Source organism: Cryptotermes secundus, unplaced genomic scaffold (assembly GCF_002891405.2).
Source record: "Cryptotermes secundus unplaced genomic scaffold, Csec_1.0 scaffold47, whole genome shotgun sequence".
Lineage (NCBI taxonomy): Eukaryota > Metazoa > Arthropoda > Insecta > Blattodea > Kalotermitidae > Cryptotermes > Cryptotermes secundus.
Window position 1 is genome coordinate 946903 of NW_019721002.1, and position 22893 is coordinate 969795.

A 22893-nucleotide genomic window follows, 5' to 3' on the forward strand; every position below is an offset into this window, starting at 1 on the left:
CTAGACAATCGGCCCACAGATAGTGGTGAGGTTCAGTAAAGCTATCCCTGCAATAGGCCGTGGAGGCCCATAGGGGTGTGAGATGTTGAGGCTCCCACATTATCTAGACAATCGGCCCACAGATAGTGGTGAGGTTCAGTAAAGCTATCCCTGCAATAGGCCGTGGAGGCCCATAGGGGTGTGAGATGTTGAGGCTCCCACATTATCTAGACAATCGGCCCACAGATAGTGGTGAGGTTCAGTAAAGCTATCCCTGCAATAGGCCGTGGAGGCCCATAGGGGTGTGAGATGTTGAGGCTCCCACATTATCTAGACAATCGGCCCACAGATAGTGGTGAGGTTCAGTAAAGCTATCCCTGCAATAGGCCGTGGAGGCCCATAGGGGTGTGAGATGTTGAGGCTCCCACATTATCTAGACAATCGGCCCACAGATAGTGGTGAGGTTCAGTAAAGCTATCCCTGTAACAGGCCGTGAAGGCCCATAGGCTTGTAAGATGTTGAGGCTCCCACATTTTCTAGATAATCGGCTCACAGATGGCGGTGAGGTCAGCCTTACGCTCCGGCCGCCCTTTGCCCCCCAGGAAGATTCCTGGTACTCATTTCTGTTAGAGGCTGAATCGACCCCAGGGTCATAGTGCGGCTGGAAGGAGTAGGAAAATTGGAAATATTCAATGACCTCATCGGGAATCGAACCCACGACCTTCCGGCTTGTAGCATAGTGCTTCAACTAACTACTCTACCGCGTGCCCTTCCACCATGATTGAGTTGCTGTGCTTTTCCCCAGTCACTCCAAGTAAATGTCGGGATGGTACCTCCACATAAACTGCGACACATTCAGTTCATTAATCAGGGCTCACCCTCTCATGCTGCGCTGTATTCTGAGCTACTGAGAGCGTCGGTAAACAAGTGAGGCTATATTCTCTTGGCCGTTTCATTTCATTTTGTCTGCTGATTCTCTCCTTCGTGTCATTCCTTTTTATTCCTGTTTCCGCTCCCAGTTTCAATGTTTGTCATTCTACACTTTGACCTTTTGAAATATATTCTTTGTTTCTTTTTAACACTTGATGTACCTTCTTCCGCCTTACTTCTCATGTTAGTTCTCTCCTACTTCTGTTTCCCTCCTTCCCCTATCTTCTCTTTATTAACTTCCTTCATCCTTCTTTATGATATTACTTTTCCTTTTTTATTTTCTCGCCTCCTTTTTGTTCTATGTTTCCTTAACTCAATGCACTCCCCCCCCCATCTTTTCTTATCACCGACCATTACAAATTTATTTTGTTCTTCTCCCTGCAACGTCTGCGCTTTTGCCTCCATCTTATCTTGACACGATTTGCCTCTCCTCTTCCTTACCTTTGCTTATCTTCTGTATCCTTATGTCCTTCGTGCTTCATTCTACAGAATTTTACCTATGTCTCTTATTTTTCTATATCTTCCTCGCATATGTTTCCTTTGTTTCGCTTATCTTTGGTGTGTTTCGCGTCCTCTGTTTACTTTTCCTCTTCTTCTGCTTGCATTATTATACTTCATTTTCCACTCTCATTAGTCTTTGCTTTTGTTTTCCTTCAGTTGTAACGAATTTTACGATGTAATTATTATGGCAGTAGCGCCACTTTTCGATGTGATGCATGTTTAAGTCACATCGGTAATTATATTTACCACCTACCACAATATTGCGGCGTGTAGACACGTTGATAAGCAACGACAGCGAGATAAGCAGTTATACTACAGCCGCTGCCAAGTAATTGCCCTATAAACAACGGCCGTGACAGTCGCCAGCCGGTAACAATGTGAGTACCGAAACAGACGTCATTGTTGGGGTCCGTCACCAGGCAACGACTGGTGGATACACTGCAGAGTGTGTGAATCAGCAACACCACTACAGTTATGTATAGTTACGATCTGTAATTGTTCAATAAATCCTATTACCAATCCAAATCCTGTCTATAGCCACGCATACAAGTGACAATATCTTATAAAGCTCTGCATTTTGCCCATAGTTTACAAGAATGTGGTTCGTGTGATTCTCACAGGGGACAGTGATTACATTCCTCAGCAGCTATAACTGAAATTGAGACGTGATGTTTTTCCTGTGAGGTACGAACTGAATTCTTATATATTAAGCATCTCTGCTTTGTGCTGCAGAGTGTTGACCATATGTTAAGCATATCGACAGTGAGACTGGCTGTTCAACGTTTGACTTTTACCTGCAATGAAGAGACGTGAAGGCCCTTGAAGTAAGGAAAGCCACAAAGATACGTTTCGAAAATGTGTTTACCCCAAAGGAGCTCTGTTACAATCCGCTTTCTCCGAACCAAACAGACTGTTCTCCGCTTGTTGTTTCTGCTCGTATTTCTGTCCCTTTACACAGAATATAACATACACAAAAGAATTTCTGGAATATAATAAAGCGCGCATTGGTGAAGATGTCTCACAGAGTCGCCCACATAGCAGCGTCCCGTCAGAATGCCTCAGTAAACTTGCCGTCGGTTCCAGGTGGCGGAAATACAGGTCTGCTGGTTTCTTTGTCCTTTGAGCAGAGTGCATGAATACGAGAAGGACGGGTATTTCCGTCCGTGCGTCTCGGCGCCATTTCAAGCTGTCCATGCGACTTTTGATTGTGCTGTGTTGACGCCTGCTTTACCTGAACTTCACTGAATAATTGCACAAAATATTATTACGTTACGAACAATACTGTGATCATTATTGGTACACATATAGGTACACTTGGTTGAAGCACTGCTGCGTCACGGTTTCGATTCCAGATGAGGTCACTTAATTTTTCCATTCATCTAATCCTTCCAGCCCCACTATGACCGTGGGGTGGACTCAGCCACTAACAGAAATGAGTATCAGGAATATTCCTGGGGTTAAGGGCGGCCGGTGCGTAAGGCTGACAACGTCACTACCATCATTGCACCGATTGTGTAAAAAATATGGGAGCCTTGGCGAATCACAAAGCCTATGGGCCTCCACGGTGTGTTACAAGGGTAGCTTTGCCTTTTTATGTTAACATATGACTCTGAGACCCGGGTTCTGTCCAAGGCAGATGAAAGATCATTAGGTTCATTTTAAAGAAGAGTCATCAGATGCATTTTGGGAGCAGTGCAGGAGGACACTTAACGAGCCAGCTATGACTAAATATACAAAAATAAACTGATTAAGTCTGACTGGGCATATTGTTGTGTATGGAGGTGTCTGATAGCAGACCTGACGGGGCTAGGACCACTGGAGAGCCCAAACTGAGATGGGAGACGGTGTTGTCCAGGATGTGAGGCAGGGCCCTGGGAGCGGGGAGTTGGAGGGGCGCGTATAGGAATAGAGAAGACCGGCTGAAACCTCTGAAGGGGACCAGGGTCCACACAGGACTGTCGACTGTATTAATTAAAATTCTACTGAAATACTACCAATAAAGTGTCTAGTAAAAGAAAAATGCCTTCATCCATAGATGCGCCAGCTAAGAAGTCAAGGAACACTGTTAATAAATATATGGCCGACATACGACCAGATCGACTTACGACCTGTCAGTCAGAACGGAAGTCGGTCGTAAGTCGACGACCAAGTGTATAGTCCCTGTATGAGGACTATATCTATTGGGATCAACTGAGTGGGTTTTACCTGAATACGGGGACAGAATCCAGTTTTCGAAACATTGTGTTATGAGAAATAGACAGGACGATGAGGAATGTCCAGAAACATAATATTTGTTCTAATTAGTGAAGAAAGGGGTTTTGCAAATATATGGGCGCTTTTTCCGAACCCTTTTCCAGAAACTGAAGAACTGAGTAGCGCCCCCGTGTGCAGGGGCTGATCCAGTTTCGGATGAGCTGTGAACTGACGTGCTCCTACGTTGCAGCGTGTGGCTTTGTCACCGCATCACCAGACAGTTCGTGGGTGGAAGCATGACACGTCACAAACTCAGGTCTGTAATGGACTCCACATGAAGCCTGTCTGTGGGATTAGTTATGGGACCCGAGAGGGGCGGGGTTCGACTGTACGCACAGTCATGTCCATATCCAGTACGAATCAAACGGTATTTACATTTCGCAGGTTCTCCATGTTTAAATTACGCAGCGGTATTTATATAGCGAGCGTGTGATGTGCGTTTCACTCTGAAATATATTGTCACGCTTCTTATATTTCTAATATATCTCTCTTCCTTCGCAGACTGCACTCCTATTTCAGCAGAATAGATTTGTTAGCTCAGTGACTAGGTTACAGGATGGACGACCCAGGAATCAGGGTTCGATTTTCGATGCGAATGCATGTTTCTTCTCTTCACAGCGTCCAGACAGCCTCCTATCCAGTGGGTACCGGGGGCTGTTTTCCTTCTAATCAAGTGGCTGACGGGTGAAGCTTACCACTCACCTACATCTGGTGCCGGGGTTAAAAATTCATGGCGCTAAACCTCCACTTCCTTATACATCTTCATGGCGTTGTGCTTAATTAAGCATAGAGACAAATTCGTTGCAGGTTTTTGCGGATGAGATATAGCTATTTACGGAATATTACCGAGAAAACACTAATGACATGTTTTAACCTATTCAAAAAAGAACTCCGTGGCCTGTAGTCCGCAAGCGGAATATACCGACCGAGCGACCGCCGCTTGTAGCGAAGTTACTGCCAACTTTAGTGGATAGAGGGTGTCGCATGGTCAGCGCAACGGATCCCCAGGGTCGTTAATATCGGTTTTCTAGACCGGAGCCGCTATTTCCTTGAAATATCTCCTCATTTATCCTCACGAGGATGGGCGGACCTCGTTCCAGACCCACTACTTCTCATAAAATCTGGTAGCGCCGGGAATCGAATCCGGGACCTCTGGATCTGTAACCAGGAACTCTGACCACTAGACGACAGAAACAATCTTTACCCTGTTGATGGAGGCGAAATTTTCCTTCGACACATCGGGCTGGCTCCGATCTACACGGCGTTACAAGCAGAAGGTCGAAGTCTTAATTTTGCTGTTCTCACTCTCAGAGGAAACCGTCCGCAGGCTAACAGTATGTCAACAAGTAGCTGTGCTGTGCCGACTGAGCCACTGTGACCCACTTTATCGGGTGTGCAACGAAGTTGCCTTCGAGCCAGCTTCCTCGCTTAAGACACTTAATCACTATCGACGCCCTGCGTGTTGAGTGGACAGAGGGAAGTGAGAGGTGGGGGGGGGGGAAATTGAGAAGTTTCAATCCCTTGCAGTAATTGCGGGCTCGAGTTATGGATCCAGAAGTTTGCTAATTCTCTGTTAAGTTTGTATATTGGCCTTGTTCTTCTCTGATGAAGGAACAACGAAGCAATTTGTGACGGTAAGACGAGTGAAGTCGGGAAGTTAATTAAGAAATTAGCAGCGACCGAAGGATCGCCGTCCTCATGAGCAGTGCCCATAATTTTGTGTGGAGCTGGATTCAAGCAAGAGAGAGACGGAGCTGTAAGAGTCCGATGTTGCGAGAGCGATTCAGTTCGTCCTGTATGGTAGTGTCTTGAAGCAGACTGAACTATTTATTACATTACTAATGAACACTTAATTACTTTTAAGATATGAAGTTAGTCTAAATAGTGCACAAAAATACATTTCCTGCGTAAGCTCAGCCAGTTGATGCTGTTTAAGGAAACAGTCGCTGTTTATTCTGAGAACCATACTGAACACACGAATAATATACAGATTCAGTTCGTACCTCACAGGAAACACATTACGTCTCAGCTACAAAGCCCAACCGGTTAATGCTGTTTAGGGAAACAGCCGCTGTTTATTGTGAGAACCATACGGAACACACAGATACACCCTGTGAGCAGAATGCAGAGTTTTGTTACGTTAAAGCAGTTGGTAATTATAGTAACCACTGGGAGTTAAACGGCTAAACAACGCTTTCGCCCACCTATATTTTCTGTACTGCATGCATGTAAATATATGTATATATACCATTTAATTAAAATATGCTTTCATGTAAGTTCATATACACTTTATGCGTTTGCCTGAATAAATATTTAGAATAGCTGAATATACAACATTGTACGTCAATAAGTACTTAGGTGTGTATGTTAAATGTCTTTATAATTCCCTTGGCCAAGCACCTGGAAAGCGTACACTGCAGAATGTTACGATCCTGCTACAATACATCCTCCGAAACTATGGAAATCCTTATAGGAGCCGTGAACAAAGGACTGTAACATAAACATTCTTTGTTACGTCATTGACCCGCGCCGAGCTGCGTCCTCCCACGTTCGGAATTATCTCTAAAGTGCATTAAAATTTTGAATCGGGTGTGCGCAAATTGATTTACTTTATGAAAGGAGCAGGGAGACGGGGCAAGACCCGACCATCCATCAAGCCGCGTCTTAGAAAGCCTTTTTAGCTAAGAATTTCAACTTGCCCATTACTGGCGATTACTTCTATTGGCTGCTTAGACACAAGGAAAATGCTTCCCTTTTTGCTGGTCCACTTCTCGTTATAACTTGAGCTTCAGAAGGAAATCACGTGTACCCGTAGTGTATACTTGAGACTTCAGCAACTTGGAACACTTCCAGACACATCCTTCCTGTCCGGTTATGGAACTTAAAATCCGAGGCTCGTGACGATGGGGTCTTGCAAAAGAAATCATCTTGGCTTTCTTCAACCACGTCTCGTAAGCTGAATATGCTTCAACCATCAGGTGTGATTAGGGGTTGGGTACATCAGAAAAAAATCAGACTGAATCATGGACATTGAATAGTCTCTGTGATTAATATATTGTGGCATATAAACCCGTTGCTAGAGAGCAGCCATTGTTAGGCAACGACCTGTAAACAAAAACAGAGAAACAGTTTTTCTTTCCGATCCCTGCCGAGATCTTATAAGCAGGGCAGTTAATGAGGAGTTAGTCAGTCAATGGAGTGAAGAGTTGGTGAGTGAGTGAGTTGGTTAGAGAACTGCTGGGGTTCAGTCGTTATAAGCTCTTGCTGTTAGAAGCTGGTAGCTGAGGTCGGGGATTTGGCGGGATCCCAGAGGAAGGGTAACGTCAGCCGTTGGAAGCCGCTACGAAGCAACAGCTAGTGAAGACTGAGAAGACTGAAATGTGTGCTCTAGTGAATTGTAAAATATATGAATTAGTGAATCGGTTATAATTACATGTAGTTACGTTCTGTAAGTGTTCAGTAAATCCGATTACCAATCCAAACCCCGTCTATCGTCACTACATGCACATGACAACACATTATGTTAACGTCAAATTCCATTAGTGGGAGATGCGAATAAGCAGGAGAAACCGCCCTGCACACATCTCAGCGTCAGCATCCGGATTGCTGGATTTGAGGTTCGCAAGGAAAAGAGTTGTCGCCTGCATCTGTCGGTTTCTTGCTTCTCCAACCATTCGACCCTGAAGATGGAGGCGATATGTTTCTCGAACACGTCGGGCTCTCCCCGAAATACAGGGCGTTACAACCCAGAAAACCTTACACTTCGTTAGGGCAGATAATTAAAAAAAAATATATATGTGAATTAAGTGGGGAAGATTTTCGCTAAAATTTGTGAGGGCAATTGCAGGTTTTAACAACATCCATCCATATAAATTCCGTTTTACATGGGGTTTAGCATCAGTCACTATTAGTGTCCTATCAATAGACGGCAAGTCTGCATGTCGGTCATTACTGCAGTCACAGTGGCTGCGCGGTCTGAGGTAGGAACTGTCTTCTCCTGCTCGAACACTGGGTTCGCGGGTTCGAATTCCACTCAAGGCATGGATGTCTCTATGTGTTTAGGTAGCGGCATTGCTACGGGCTGATCACTCACCCAAAGAGGGTAAAAGAGGAGTACGGAACTGAAGAAGAGGCCAGGGCCCAATGGCTGTAGAGCCATTGTTGAATGAATATAATGCTTTGTCCCTTGGGGTCGTGACTGCGATGGTGACTTGCTGCATTAGAACGTTCTTGCTGTTGGCCTTACTGAGGCCAAGCCGAGAGGTACACAGAGGGCAGTGAAGCCACAAGAAGACACACACCCACAGACAAAGGAGATTAGGGAGAACCTGCGCATTACACGCTGCCTGAGGAAGAACAGGAAATGTTGCTTGAGCAGGGAGAGGTTCCTTGCTCCAGTGATTGGTCTTGTTGGGCCCACAATTCTTGTGGTTCCCATTGTGAGCTCTGCCGTTTGTCTGTTTCCAGTGATATTGGTGATAATCATTTTGGCGACTAAGTCTCTCGTTCTTGAGGTATTTCCAGTGACTGGTTGAATTTTAGCCTCACCTATACATGGATTTTTACTCAGATTTTCTTGTGACTTCTTTTATTGTTTTACTGACAATTTTTCCATTCATACATCCCCGCTGACGACACGTGACGTCACTAGAATACATGTTCCGCGCATGGACTCAGTCGGAGGTTGGGTGCTTAAATACTGTGTACATAAAGTTCAGCTTCAAGTCCCAAAGACTGAACCCTTTAAAAAGTGGTTGCTATATATACCACCCGTTTTGACATTTAAGAACTCTGAATTATACCCACGCGGCGTATTTATGTGTTCTGTATGGTTCGCAGAATAAACAGCTGCACTAAGGTGTCGATCGTTGTCATGGAGAAGTAGTGTTCCCTGTGAGGTACAGACGGAACTTTTAAATATTTGTACATGAATCTCAGGCTTCAAAGAGTTCGAAATGTTAACTGCATTCTACACAATACGCTAAGACTGCGCAAATGCATGGATGAATTTCCTGCAGCGATAGAAAGTGTCTGGTAGCGGAATGGTGTTCAGTCGTGGGGCCGCGAGCTTCGGTTTCCTGTACCGGATGCTCTCATAACTTCAGACCAAGTAACAATAAATAGACCTCCGTAATCCACACTTTATCGAGTTGTTATGCCTGATAATCCGGATGTTTCCATCTTGTTACCAGATTTTGATTAAATCTCGTACTAATTACTGTTACTGGGGTTCTTACGGCGCTGCTATTAGCCAAACTATATAGCAATGAGTGAGAAAGTGCTGAATGATGAATTGGAAAGGATCTGGATGGAAACGGCCGTCACCTTAATGAGGTACCCCCACCGAATTCACCTGGAGAGACTGAGGAACACCACGCAAAACAGTCAGGATTGTCGGTGTTCCAGCCGATGTCTGAATGTAAGGCTGGAGTGTTCCCATTATCCCAAGCTGCCTGGCGAAGTTATTGGTTCATAGCGTCTTAGTTCGTTTACCGATGCTTGTTCTACTGCACAGGTTAGGTTACTTCGAATTAAGGTACGGTAAAAAGTGTTACCTTGTGACATATCGCTGTGTAGCCTGGTAATATTTTTAACTGACGTTTCGGAGGAACATATTACCCTAATCATTAGGTTCGAAAAGCATACCGAGTAAGCAACAAGCAGAGCTCACATGATTTGGGAGACCTGTGCCTAAATTATAGGATAATATTAAAACAGATCTTAAAGAAACAGTATGTATCTTTGGAGGGTGTTGGTATCAAAGAATATCTGCACGGAGAATAGAATATTACTAATAAGATGAAATCCTACGTACAGTGTCTCCTCACGCAGATCATTTCTGTATTATAACACTGGAATTGAATGAGATTTCGATAATACAGCGCGCCGGTGGGGTGCTGTATTCTGTAGCTGTAGACGTATCAGTCAACAGTGGTCTTTCTGTCGACACGTTCGCGAAATCTTTTTCTTTAGAAGGTTTTCTTCAAATCTTGACTTATAAAGCCGGGATAGCGCAGTCAGTGTAGCGACTGGCTACGGACTCGTAGACCAAGGGGTTGAAGTTCGAGTCCCGGTAGGGGTAAAACTTTTCACTTCTCCATGTCTTCCAGACCGGCTCTGGGGCCCACCCAGCCTCCTAACCAATGGGTACCGGGGGCTCTTTCCCCGAGGGTAAAGCGGCCGGTGCCTGAAGGTGACCACTTACCTTCAACTGTAGCCGAGGTCAAGAAAACCTGGGTCTATACACCCACTCCCCCATACGCCTTCATGGCGTAATACTAAATTAGTTAAGCAGAGGAACAGTTTTACCTGTTATCTATGTCATGACTGCCATATTGTAGTCCGTAGTCTTACTCAGGCACGTTTAGACGTTTCAGCGCTGCATACCCAATGTGCCACGGGAACGAGGATGCATCATCGTCAGGGTCATCATTAGAAAGTCACTAGGTTTTTTTAACAAATTTCCGGTTGGGAACTGAAGGGTACAGAGGATTTTCATTCCGTAAGGTTGCCTGCACGTGATATGACGTGCCCTGACGCGTGAAGTGGATGCACTTTATAGTGAGACAGAGAGAGGAAGCAAGCTTTCGGAATCTCCGCTGTTGCCTTACGGGTCCGAGGATCAGAAGAGGTTGAGGTACACTGAGAGCGAGGTATTGATTTCGCTCTTCAGAATTGCTTTGTGTTTCCATTAAATTATTAATACAACTTTCAGAACAGCCAATTTTTCCATCAGATATCTGTTTGTGCACGTTTTGTTCGCTGAATTCAATATTTAAATTAATTCCTTTGTTTTCTCTACTTTTCATCGTGTAATTACCGGAGGGGGTGCTCGCTAGGATAAAAGGGTTTCTTGAATTACCACAAAGAAACTAAACCGCACAACCCTCCCCACCCCCTTCGCATTGCCTTTGCAATGATTGCTGGGATATGTCAAGTGATGCACTGAGGCCAGCAGTGAACTTCCTGGTCACAAGTACCTCCGTACCTAGACACAGCGTGTTTTCTGTGTGCGTGTATGTCCGCTCTGCGTCAAATGGATTTAGTAAACCTAGATTCAAGTTTTTTCCAGTGTTATTAACGACGCTTTCTCAGCTATATGTGTTACTTACCTTTCGTATTCGATTTTAATCTCTTTTCCTTATTTAAAGTGAAAAATTATACTTAGGGCACAGCAGTACCGTGAGTCACATTTTCAATTTTGAACTAATTTACTAATCTTTTCGAAACAGACCGCCCTGTGATATTTCCTCATTTCCTACAGTCAGTAATAACAGTATGAAAAATGTGCGAAAGCGAAAGCGAAATTTAAATTAGGGTCCTAAAATATGCCAAAAATTGCCGAAATTATTCAGCAGATGCCGGGTTAGATTCTCGGCCCTAAGGGCGCACTAAGATTTCCGTGTCCTTTTTCAGTCACTCAAAAAAATGGTGGGGAATTTGCGTAAACTAGACGTCACGGCCGTTTCATACTAAATTCTTCATAGTTCATAATCATCCGTTCAGCCCTGCATAATCTACCAAGTTGAGGAATCGTCAATAAATAGAGTCAGAAACCGAATCGAATAGCCCAAGACGCAACGGAACAGTCACACAGGCCTGATGTTCCTTATCCATGTTAATTCGGTGCCAGTTAAAAACTGTAGTTGAATCAGTGTCGTTTAATAATAAAAAGTCTAGCAAATGGTCGAGGTACCAACTTTCCGATTAAAGGTATCCATGTGGCTCATTTTATTTATTGTTGTTTGCTTAACGACGCTATCAGGGACCCGGTCTGTGAAGCATCGAATGGTCGGAGGATGAATAATAAATTGGAGAGGATTTGGAAGGAGTCTGTGTACTAATTCTTGAATCTGCATGGATTCGCTGAGGAATAAAAATAACCCCTGCGTCCCTGCCGATACTTGTACTGCCGTTACCATTCGAGCCAGCGTGGTCGGTCATCTCGCTTAATCTATTCTGGTCTCGGGAATCAACAGGAAACCGCTCCTTTCTCGGCTTTCTTATCCCTCTTCTCCCTAGCTTCTCCTGAATTATTTTGTCTCTTAAACCACCTTTGTGGTCAAGTGGTCCCGGGTTCGATTCCCGGCGCTACCAGTTTTTCTGAGAAGTAGTGGGTCTGGAACAGGGTCCACTCAGCCTCGTGAGGATAATTGAGGAGCTACTTGACTGGAAAAGTAGCGGCTCCGGTCTAGAAAACCGAGATTAACGGCCGTGGGGATTCGTTGCGCTGACCACGCGACACCCTCTATCCGCTAAAGTTGGCATTAACTTCACCGACAAGCGGCGGTCGCTCGGTCGGTATAATTCGCTTGCGGACTAACACCACGGAGTTTGTTTTTTGTATTCCTCATCATACTCTTCTTATCTCCCTTTTCTCTTCTTCCTTCTCTGCTCCCTCGGTTCATCACCGCCACCTCTTTCTTCTCAGTTTCTTCCTTTCCCTCTTCCGTTCCGTCTCCCTCTGCTCTCCGGAATCTGGAGAGTGTTCACGAGCCGCCACTGCCAAAGAAAGTACGAGTGGTTGTTGCGACGCCTCTGTTTGAATTCAGGGCGCAGTGTGAAGGACACCCCGACGCTGTGTTCATATCACAATCCCCCAACCCCCTCACCCAGCTGCTCCGTCCTGATTAACTGTGTACTCAAACAGCCAATATCCAGCGATCCAATATAGGGCGAAAGGGCAGTTTAACTGTTTGGTTTGCCGTCGGTCCATATATTGCCTTCAGGTGGGAAAGCAGGGACGTCGTCACTTTGCGACCTTCCGGCGTCGCACTGTAGTTACTCAGATAATTGCCAGTAACTTACGGAACTCCGTCACTGAATCCAGTCCACAACTTCCCATCTACGTTTGGGTTTTCCAATTGGTTCTCTTCTTCAGCTTGTACGACCAGTGCTTTCCCATGCGTTCTACATGCCCCCATTTCATTCCCCTTGGTTTAATTACCCTAAGGAAATCTGATGAAGACTCTTCATACCCTGTGGATGCACCAGAGCAGATTGCTTATTTAACGATGCTGCCAGTACCGAGACTACGATAGGTTTGTTGATGGAGCAGATGTTCGAATGAGTAAATGAAGAAAACCAGCCCCAGTGGCACATCAGAAATCCCACATGCCCTGATCAGGAATCGAAACCGGGCCGCTGTAGCGAGAAGGGAGGGGCCATTGGCCTGAGTTATGTAGCACTGCTCGAAGTTCTGTACAGACTTCCTGCGTGAAGTCATTTTCACAGGAAAAAAACGAAACTAGCGGATGGAAAACTCATCCCCATTATGCGGCGTTTATTGTGTGCCCTTGGTGCAAATGACGCATTGAAACTTCACATCTTGAGGGAGAATGTGACGTCTGAGTGTAATCTGCTATAGAAGCCTTCAGAATTCCTGAACTGCCACGTTAATGAGGTTCCCGTGTGCTTCTGCTTGGCGTCTGATAATTTAAAGTCATTTCACCGACACTTTTATTTTTAAGGGCGGCTTGCTCCAAGATAATGTCACGTAACTGGGGCAGTTTTATTAGCGTTTTTTGATTGAGAATCGGGAAAAGTGTAACCATTATCCCGGGCAAATAAGGAACGAAATTATAGCGACTAATCTCCCGTACAAAACCCATAATGCCAGAGATCTGTTTGCGGGAAGAAGTGGATGTGACCCTCCTTTTCAGGCCTCATATAAAATTCTGAGGGCGTTTCCTCGTAATTGAAATCGTGAGCTGATGTAATACCACTCACTCGAAACTAAACTCGCCGCACTGCCCACAAGAATATAAACTTTTCCTGTCAGAATTACTCCGTATTGCGCTGTATCGTGTTGCCATAGAAACCAAATGTGGGGACTTTTTTTAATTGCTAGTGGAGTGGGATTAAGTCCCTTGTACTGCGGCCACTTCTGGCCTATTCTACAAGCCCCAGATGATAGGTGAGGGTGATTGTGGAGCAATTGGTGGAATGAAGATTGGCAGGGGAAACCGAAGTACTGGGAGAAAACCTGCCCCAGAGCCACTTTCTCCACCACAAATCCCACTTGACCAGACTCGGGATCGAACCCGGGCCGTCGCGGTGGGAAGCCAGCGACTAACCGCTTGAGCTATGGCAAGGTTCAAATGTGGGAAATTAATACATCTCCCTATGCAATAAAATTGTAATGATGCTGCATGAGAATATACAGCAACACAGTGCGCCGGTAGAGAGTTACATTCGGTATGGAAGTTCTTTAATAAGTATTTTCACGCGAAGGTGTGGAGTGTGGGCGTTTCTCTGTTAAGCTTAGCTGTTTGTCATACTTGTTTTCTGTTCTGTTTTGTTTCACATTATATAACCTCTGCAATTGAGACACTGTCGTTAAATTTGACATAGATCAATAAATCATAAACAAAATTTAAAATATAAGTTATTAAATATTCCATATATTATTTTCTTCTTTTTTCAATGGGGCTTCCTGCCCATTCAGGGCCCAGGCCTCTTATTCAGTTCCGTAATCATTTTTCGCAGACGGTAGGGCTCCTTGGACGGGGGATGAGCCCATCGCAAGGCCTTCACCTAAACACAAGAGAACACAAACACAGAATAAATGCATACACACACCGAAAACTTATGCCTCGAGTGGGATTCGAACCCGTGAGCTCGGCTTCCGAGCTAACGAAGACAGTTCATGCCTTAGACGGCGCGGCTACTGTGACCTTACTTTTTATCAGTACTAATATTTCCTGTTAAAGTAAGTCTTTGGTAACAGAAATTCATAAAAATGTCACAAAATTTCATCCCTACAGCACAGGAAACACACTGCTCCTCCACAACAAAGCCCAACGGATTATTGCTGTTTACGGCCGCACGAAAAACATAAATACGTTGTGTGAACAAAATGCAGAGTTGTTAGTTTCAGAGCAGGTGGTGAATATAATAACCACCTTGCTTTAAGTGTTGGAAAACAGTTTTCCATTGCGGGATGCGTGGTCCTTCTCTTTGCTGCTGGAAGTCTGGTCTTGCAATCCATTTTCATCCCCCCCCCCCCGCAGTAATTGAGGTTAAAGTTTTAATGCCTCCATGTGTACCTTTCATCCCGCAATTTGTGCGCATGCCTGATAGAAGTAATTGCGGGCTCTAAACCGGTCAGATGTGTGCGTCTGTGCACGGAACGTGGTCGGGTTCATTGCCGCATATTTATAGGGGTGTGGAGGTCATCATACCGATGTTTATAGGGGGTGAGATATGAGGGTCTCCACGACGGCACGTATGAAGTTTACTGCCTTCTGGTGTATGACGCCGTGTAGACTGGTACATATTTACCAACATTTCGGTGGAAACTGTTGCTTTAGTTTTCTAGGCAGAGATGTCTGTAGCGCAGAAAAAAACGGTTAACGATATGAGGGGGGGGGGCTGAGACCGAGCCAGCGGGATCCTGCAGCTCTGAAGAAGGTCAGGTCTATAGATGGGAGGAGAGGTAAGACATAAAATACTGTCACGAGTTACGGGTTTGATTATAGAAAGAGTGCGAACTGGCGACTCAATTTACTGAGCACTTATACACTCAGGACTCTGAACTGCAAGTAATTACGGTGCCACAGCTAATCACAATTCACAGCAGCACCCGCTAAGTCTTTTCCAGCCTGTTGTGTCTTCACCAGCCGTTCCCTGACAACGGCTTCTAATAATGGAGATTCCACAGTTTCCCTCGCTCAGGTTCCAGCTTCACAGCCCCCCTTGCAGAACTCAACTCTGAAATAAATGAACTAATTGGGTCATCCCCAATGTCTTCAAGATAACTCCCCGGCACGGACCACGCAGAAAACACAGCCCTTCTGTTGTAGAGGCGTATTTACAGCGCCGTTGTGTAGCAACTGTCGCGGCGCGGGAACATGTTTACCGAGCCGATGCTCAGAAACGGTCATTGATTACGGAGTCACGACTTAGCAAAGCGTCTATATGCCACAGCATAAAGTTGCTGCATCACTCCACATGACAAGTATGTCCTTTAGGGCCAATTTCCTGTACTACATGATCTGTTGGTTACCTCTGGGTCCTTGTCGAGATCTGCATGTAACCATATTTTCCATACGCGACTCACTCAATTAGCTACTTGCTTCTTGTTCATTCCTTGCTTAGTACGTGTTCGGCCCTGAAGAAGGAGACAGTGGATTCCTCCGAAACGTCGGTGAAACACTACTGGGCTATTGGCCGTCACAGCTGGGAAAACATGGAGTCCCGTGAGACGAGAGAAATAGAGGGATATACATAAAACGAATCAGCAAAATAAATAAATTTTAAAGTAACAATGAAAATAAAAAAAAAGCAAAATACGAGGAAATTTCGGCAAGAAATATCCGAGGGTTTCTGTTACAATCGTGTGAAGAACAAGAAAGAATCACCAGGCAGGTTGGCTGAGCGGTATAATACTGGGCACTTTGTCTACCCGAATCTCGGAAGGAACGCAAGCTATTCTGAGTAAAAATTTCCGTGGTTTTCTTCAGCCCCTCTAGGAAAATGTCGGTACAGCATCTCGATTAAGACATTACCTCTTCCTTTCAAATCCTTTCTAATTCATCCATTCGACGTGACCGTCTGCCTACTGATTGCGCCGAAAAATAAGACACGAGACAGCGAAGGATATGCCCCCCTGTTTCTCTGTGTAATCGCTAGATAAACTGAGATGTTTGTCCCAAGGACACAGGGAACTCGTGGCTTGCAGCCTCCTGCAACTTATTGCCCTACGCCTCGCTCCTCATTGAGTGCACTGAGCGGCTAGTTCATTCGCCTCGGATGGTGGGAGGGGACACTTGTGACGTGGTGATGAGCGCTTGCTTCTGTCCCGTGGGAACTGAACATGTCGCCAACTGGTCTAGTGATTGCGTGTTGTGCTGCTGACCGCTACCTCGTGGCAATAAACGCAAGTGTAACAACACTCTCGGGTGTTGCTTACTGATCAGTCTATACAGAAGCGACAGAGCGTGTCAAGAGCAATAAAAACGTCAGTCCCTGACACGTCTCAGAGACGAGATGCGACACCCAGCAGCGGTAAGGATGGAGTCCCATCTGTGGGAGGGCTCCCGCCGGGACACGCTCAACGGGACTTCCGTTGGGTTATGACAGCTTCCTTCCAGACCCTTTACATTATTAACCAGTTATCAGGAGTCGGTATAGCGAGTGGCTACTGGCTGGAGTACCGAGTGTTTGGAGTTCGAGACCCGGTATAGTCAAGAATTTTCTCTTCTCGGTGTCGTCTAGACCGACTCTGGGGCCCACCCAGCCTCTTATTAAGTGCATAACGGGGGGTTCTTTATCCGGGTGTAAAGCGGCCAGGGCGCTGACCATTCACCTCCAACTAGTGCCGAGGTCAAGAAAACGCGGGTCTATACATCCACTCCCCCATACTTCTTCATGGCGTAGTGTTTAATTTGTTTGCCTTTTACGTTTATTAACCAGTCACAACTCGATACTGTAGAGCCTGACACTCTGATGGCGTCCTAAAGTGAACCACAAAATAAAGATCTTCTGCAGAAATTCAAACACCTGACGTGAGCGTAGAAGAACTGCAGAAGCAGCGCAGGCGCAATGCCCCCTCACGCAGAGGTCACCTTCAGACACCACTTCACCATGATACAGCCCACTACAAGAACAAAACTCCGTGGTTTTAGTCCGCAAACAGACTATACCGACCGAGTGACCGTCCCTTGTCGGCGAAGTTAGTGCCAACTTTAGCGGATAGAGGGTGTCGAGTAGTCAGCGCAACGAATCCCCACGGCCGTTAATCTCGGTTTTCTAGACCGGTACAGCCCACTACGGCACATTGTCTTTGCTATATTTCCTTCACTCATGGAGCTGAGCCCTTCTTCAGAAACTGCCAGTTGTGCAGCCACTCAAGAACTTCCCAGCACTTTAATGTAACCCGTAGGTTCATTACCGTGTTCACAAGAGTCCTCCATTGGTCCCTATCTGAGCCAGATCAATCCAATCTATACCATCCCATCCTATCTCTCTAAGATCCATTTTAATATTGTCCATCCACCTACGCCTTGGTCTTCCCAGTGGCCTGTTTCGATCTGGCTTTCCCGCCAATATCCTATACGCATTCCTCTTTTCCCCCATTTGTGCTACTTACCCTGCCAACCTCATCCTCCTTGATTTGATCATTCTAATTATACTTGGAGAAGAGTACAAGTTATGAAGCTCCTCATTATGTAGTTTTCTCCAACCTCCTGTCACTTCATCTCACTTCAGCCCAAATATTCCCCTCAACACCTTCAGTCTGTATTCCTCCCTTAATGTCTAAGCTGCATTTCCCGGTGAATTTATCCAGACGCCCGATGGCAGTGACTCGGTCACGTGATCAGCAGCTGAGAACGGAGCTGTGTCCGCGAACTGTGGCTCACAGTGCAGGGTGAGCAGCCGGCCGCGTGGACCGCGCTCTGGTGGAGTGTGGCGGCTCCTAATCGTGTCTCAGGTTTGTTTGAAGTCTCTCTGGGACGTCAGCATGCGCCACTTAACACTGAGACACATACACGCCCGCCCGCTTGCTCTTGTCACTCAACAACCGTATGCCTTGGAGTCCGCTGGATACAGGAAATTGTTTCTGCGGAAAATCGGAATTCCAAATCTTTAATTGAAACTTCCGACACGATGACTAAGAGGATGCTGTCTAACGAGATATAACATTGTATAGTGCTGTTCAAGTTCGCCGACGTTTCGGAAGAATTTAATGCTTCTTTCTTCAGGGTCGATAAGTAATCCTCACAGGAGAAAGCGGTCAGTAATATAAAGAATGAAAAATAATGAGTAAAGAGAACTGTATAAAAATAAAACTTGTGCAATAGAAATCAAATTATTGACCGAAAATAATTTACTGAGAAGGAAGTTAGAATAATATATATAATTAAAATAAATATAAAATATAAAACTTACAAAGGGAAGCCAGGAAACCAAATACGGAACTAATCACACTTTCAAACATGATGTTCTTACCCAAATATGATTAACGATTACCAGACTACACGGCTTCACAACCGAGACCACAGTAAACTTCATAGTCAATGGAATGAGAACATCAGCTCTGACGTTAATACAATAAAGTTTTTCATTCAACCTGAGTATTTGCGTGGCTTACGGTTGCATTAAACATGGAAATTGGTTTTACGCTCTAGCCCGTGTGACGGTGTTAAAAGCGAACCTGCCTTTATTATTACTGTCATTAGCAGACGGCAGTCGACCCTCGTGGGAACAGCACAACTTCGGGTCTGTTCGGATAGAACGAAACTAGCGCCATTTTTATGATGGCATTGTATGAGAAAGTAACAGTCAGTAATTTACCCTCCTTTATGAGAGCCGAGAATCCATCAGACAGTCCAGAAGCACTCCCAGGTCATATAATTCGTCATAGTTAAAAAGGCTTTTGCACATTATGCACTGTCCGATATTCTAAAAAACTAGAGAACGCAGCTTTACGGAAACTGGATCTGTTTCTGTCCTCAGGTGAGGGGAGACACATACTCTGTTGGGTCCCTCAGTAAGAGCTGACCTGAGTCACTGGAGCAGTGACTGATCTGTTTCCGTCCTCAGGTGAGGGGAGACACATACTCTGTTGGGTCCCTCAGTAAGAGCTGACCTGAGTCATTGGAGCAGTGACTGATCTGTTTCCGTCCTCAGGTGAGGGGAGACACATACTCTGTTGGGTCCCTCAGTAAGAGCTGACCTCAGTCACTGGAGCAGTCAGTGACTGATCTGTTTCCGTCCTCAGGTGAGGGGAGACACTTACTCTGTTTGGTCCCTCAGTAAGAGCTGACCTCAGTCACTGGAGCAGTGATTGATCTGCTTCCATCCTCAGGTGAGGGGAGGCACCTACTCTGTTGCGTCCCTCAGTAAGAGCTGGCCTGAGTCACTGGATTGATCTGTTTCCGTCCTCAGGTGAGAGGGAGACACATACTCTGTTGGGTCCCTCAGTAAGAGCTGACCTGAGTCACTGGAGCAGTGACTGATCTGTTTCCGTCCTCAGGTAAGAGGGAGACACCTACTCTCTTGGGTCCCTCAGTAAGAGCTGACCTGAGTCACTGGAGCAGTGATTGATCTGCTTCCATCCTCAGGTGAGGGGAGACGCTTACTCTGTTGGGTCCCTCAGTAAGAGCTGACCTGAGTCACTGGAGCAGTGATTGATCTGCTTCCATCCTCAGGTGAGGGGAGACACTTACTCTGTTGGGTCCCTTAGAAATAGCATACTTCAATCTAGTGAGTAGGTGTCTCGCCTCTCTCCTGAGGAGGGAAACAAATACAGTTTTAGAATACCGGACAGTGCGTAACGTTCAAAATCCCAGTAATTCTGAGTGGTATACACCATCGTCACAAGCCTTTGGAACCTATACATAATTCTTGTTAAGATCTATAACAGCAATAGAAGTATAGATGAAAGGGGGAAAATTAATTATATGAAGATTGTGAGGAATATACCAAAACTTAGGCCTGTAGGACACAGTGGTTATTATATGTATCACCTGCTCACCATTGAAGAATTGTGTATGTTGTTCATCTGTAATTAAAGCGGTGTCCGGGTTCGCCTAGCGGTAAGGCTTGTATTGGGGAGGTGCTTGGTTCAAGTTTCCCCCGGCACGCTTGTTATCCTAAGTTTTTGTGGTTTTCTTCAGTCCCTCCGAACAAAGTCTGGGATAGTACCCCAATTACGTCACGATTCATCTGTCGTGCATCCAGTCGATGCTGTATGTATGATTTTGGTATCGAAAGCGTCATTAAATAACCAACAAATGCCTAAGTATATGGAGCGCGTTATTCATCTAAGCTGTTCTTGAAGGAACTGCTTTTTAAAGGCAAATATTTTACATAAGCGTAGTTATTGTTTTCTCCGTAGGTTTACGCAACAAATGCATTTGTGATTTATATGTTTGTGGTTTTTTTATTAAGTGTCAAGTGTCGCAGTATTTACGTTGCAGTGACGTCATTTGGGATATTTATGTTCCCCGAAGCCGGACCTTCCCACTCTCTGATTTACGCAACGTAGAAATTAAACTTGGAGCAGAAAATTTCGTTACGATGAAATCCTTCACTCACGGTTCTTGATGCGTTGTTTCCCGCAACTTGTCCCCCAATCAAGTTCTCTTTTGCTGCCGCAACTCACAGGAACGAGCTTCCCTCTGCTTTGATTTCCTTTCATTTCTCCGCGTAGGAGAAATTTCACGATATAGTGACAGGTGCCTCCGGGCTGGACAGCTTGAGGACTGGACTTCAATTCCCGGTTCTTCTACACAGTATCCTAGTCTCCGCTTTGAGAACCTTGAATATCACAACCACTGACACAGAAAAGAGTTTCAGTTAAGTCATTCCTTTTTTTCTTTCTTCACTTTCCTAGGTGAACTGAGTTTGTTACGTCAGTGTTCAGTGTATAGGCCAATTGCTTCGACCAGAAATATTTCTAAATAATGACAGAAACCCGTGAGATTCTGTTTGTGTTCCTCCGCAGTAGAAATGTGTGTAGCTTTGGCGCCCCCATGACCTGCTCCGTGAGAGGATAAGAGAAACAGCAGTATGTTTTCTGCCCACAGCCAAGAGTATACGTGCACTTGGAACACCCTGTGCTGTGACTTAAGTCTTGAACAATTTAGCAAGACGCGTGGTGCAATCAGTTTCACTTAGCGAAGCAGCGGAAGAGGACACGATTAATCTCGGTGTTTCTTTACTCTCAACTGCGAGGTGCTGCCCCTAACGCGACGTCACTAATCTAATTAGCAAGAGCAGGCATTTCGTTTGAGCCCTCTCTGTAAGCAGAAGTGGTGTGCGTGCGGGATTTGAACCCATGTGTTAGCACATGGAAGCACAGATGGATGGGTGTGTTTGTGGTAGAGTGGATACACGGAAGATAAATGAAGGATATAGGGAAGACGGTTGGACGAGGGAATTGGTAAGTGCGTAGATTAACTCATAAATCGGTCGGTTAAATTGCTGTTGGCCTTCGCCAGTAGAGTCATTCCTGGCTTCAGTCCCCTCGAGATCCATGACCTAGATTTTTATTCTCTCCTAGACACATACGTGGTTCGAAATGGGGCCTCATCTTAGACGAGGGAGGTTTCGGCGTTTCTGTGTAGGCGCTACGTTTGTTGCGCCGCAGTTTCAGCACGAGTATATCCGCGCTGTCACGGCGTCCAGGTCACTATGGACTCTGTGTCACTGCGCTGTACTAAGTAACATTTATACAGAGATTTCCTGTCAATGCAGGCTTGTGCAGCAGGTTATGCCTTAACTTATGTAAAGATTGAACCGGTTGGACTTAGAGAGAGAGAGAGAGAGAAGAGAAAGAAGAAAGAAAGAAAGAGCATCGATTTAAGAAGGTTCCCAGGCTTTGCCCGCTCGTCCTTCTGGTAAGAGTAAAGTGAAAGTGTAGGCGTTAAGATGATTAGAAGCAACGACTTGAGAGAGTTGAGAGAGAGGGGCCGCGGAGCTTTTAATTTCAAAAGTGTAAAGACTGAATTTCTTCTAAACAATATATAAGGATTTAGTTCGTACCTCACAGGAAACACATCGCATCTGTTACAAAGCCCACCTGGTTAATGCTGTTTATTTTGAGAACCATACGGAACACATAGATGCACTCTGTGGACAGAATGCAGAGTTATAGTATATTAACGCAGGTGGTACATATAGTTAACATGGGGCTTTAAACCTTTAATGAATGAATGGGTGAGTAGTAGATGGTTGAAGGGAGGTATAAATAGATGGATGAATGCAATTACTTGTACTATGTCACGAAGTTCATCGGACATGTTCTAAGGTTCTCACAGCTCTGAATGCCAGGATTACTGTGCTGTGGAATGTGACACCGTGTAGTTTTGTAGACAGGTAGAAGAACCTCTTCTACCCTTCAGATTGAGGCAGCAATTTTTTCTGAAAGAGTTGCAAGCTGTGTACCAGACTACACGGTGTCATGTTCCAGAAGACCGCAGTCTCAATATAGACGGTGTGCTTGCAATAAAGAAAGCTGTGTTTGCATAAGTATAGAAAGCGACGAGATCCGGTTCAGATCCACGCGCGACAGTACTGGGCGACAGACAGATGGCGTTCGGGCCGGGGTGTCAATCCGGACGTCACGATTACGCAGCAGGACCGAGACGCCCAGCCGGTAGAGCAATTATCTTCAGTACGTCCTCACGACAGTGACCTTGAAGATTACTGTCTCCTGGAATGTAGAGACGTGTCGTCTCGGGGAAGTGTCAGGATCGAAGAATAAGCCAATCACGCAACTAG

General features: G+C 45.4%; 1 protein-coding gene across 3 annotated transcripts in view; it reads left to right on the forward strand.

The window, feature by feature from the left end:
- LOC111874418 (somatostatin receptor type 5) overlaps positions 1-22893 on the forward strand; it is a 275264-nt gene that overhangs the window by 224332 nt on the left and 28039 nt on the right. The window contains exon 1 of one of the 3 annotated variants that reach the window (XM_023869948.1): positions 21479-21553. The exons of the other annotated variants lie outside the window; for them this stretch is intronic. The gene's annotated coding sequence lies outside the window, so the exon portion shown is untranslated. Of the gene's footprint in view, positions 1-21478; positions 21554-22893 lie in introns of those variants that run through there. 3 annotated transcript variants of the gene reach the window in all.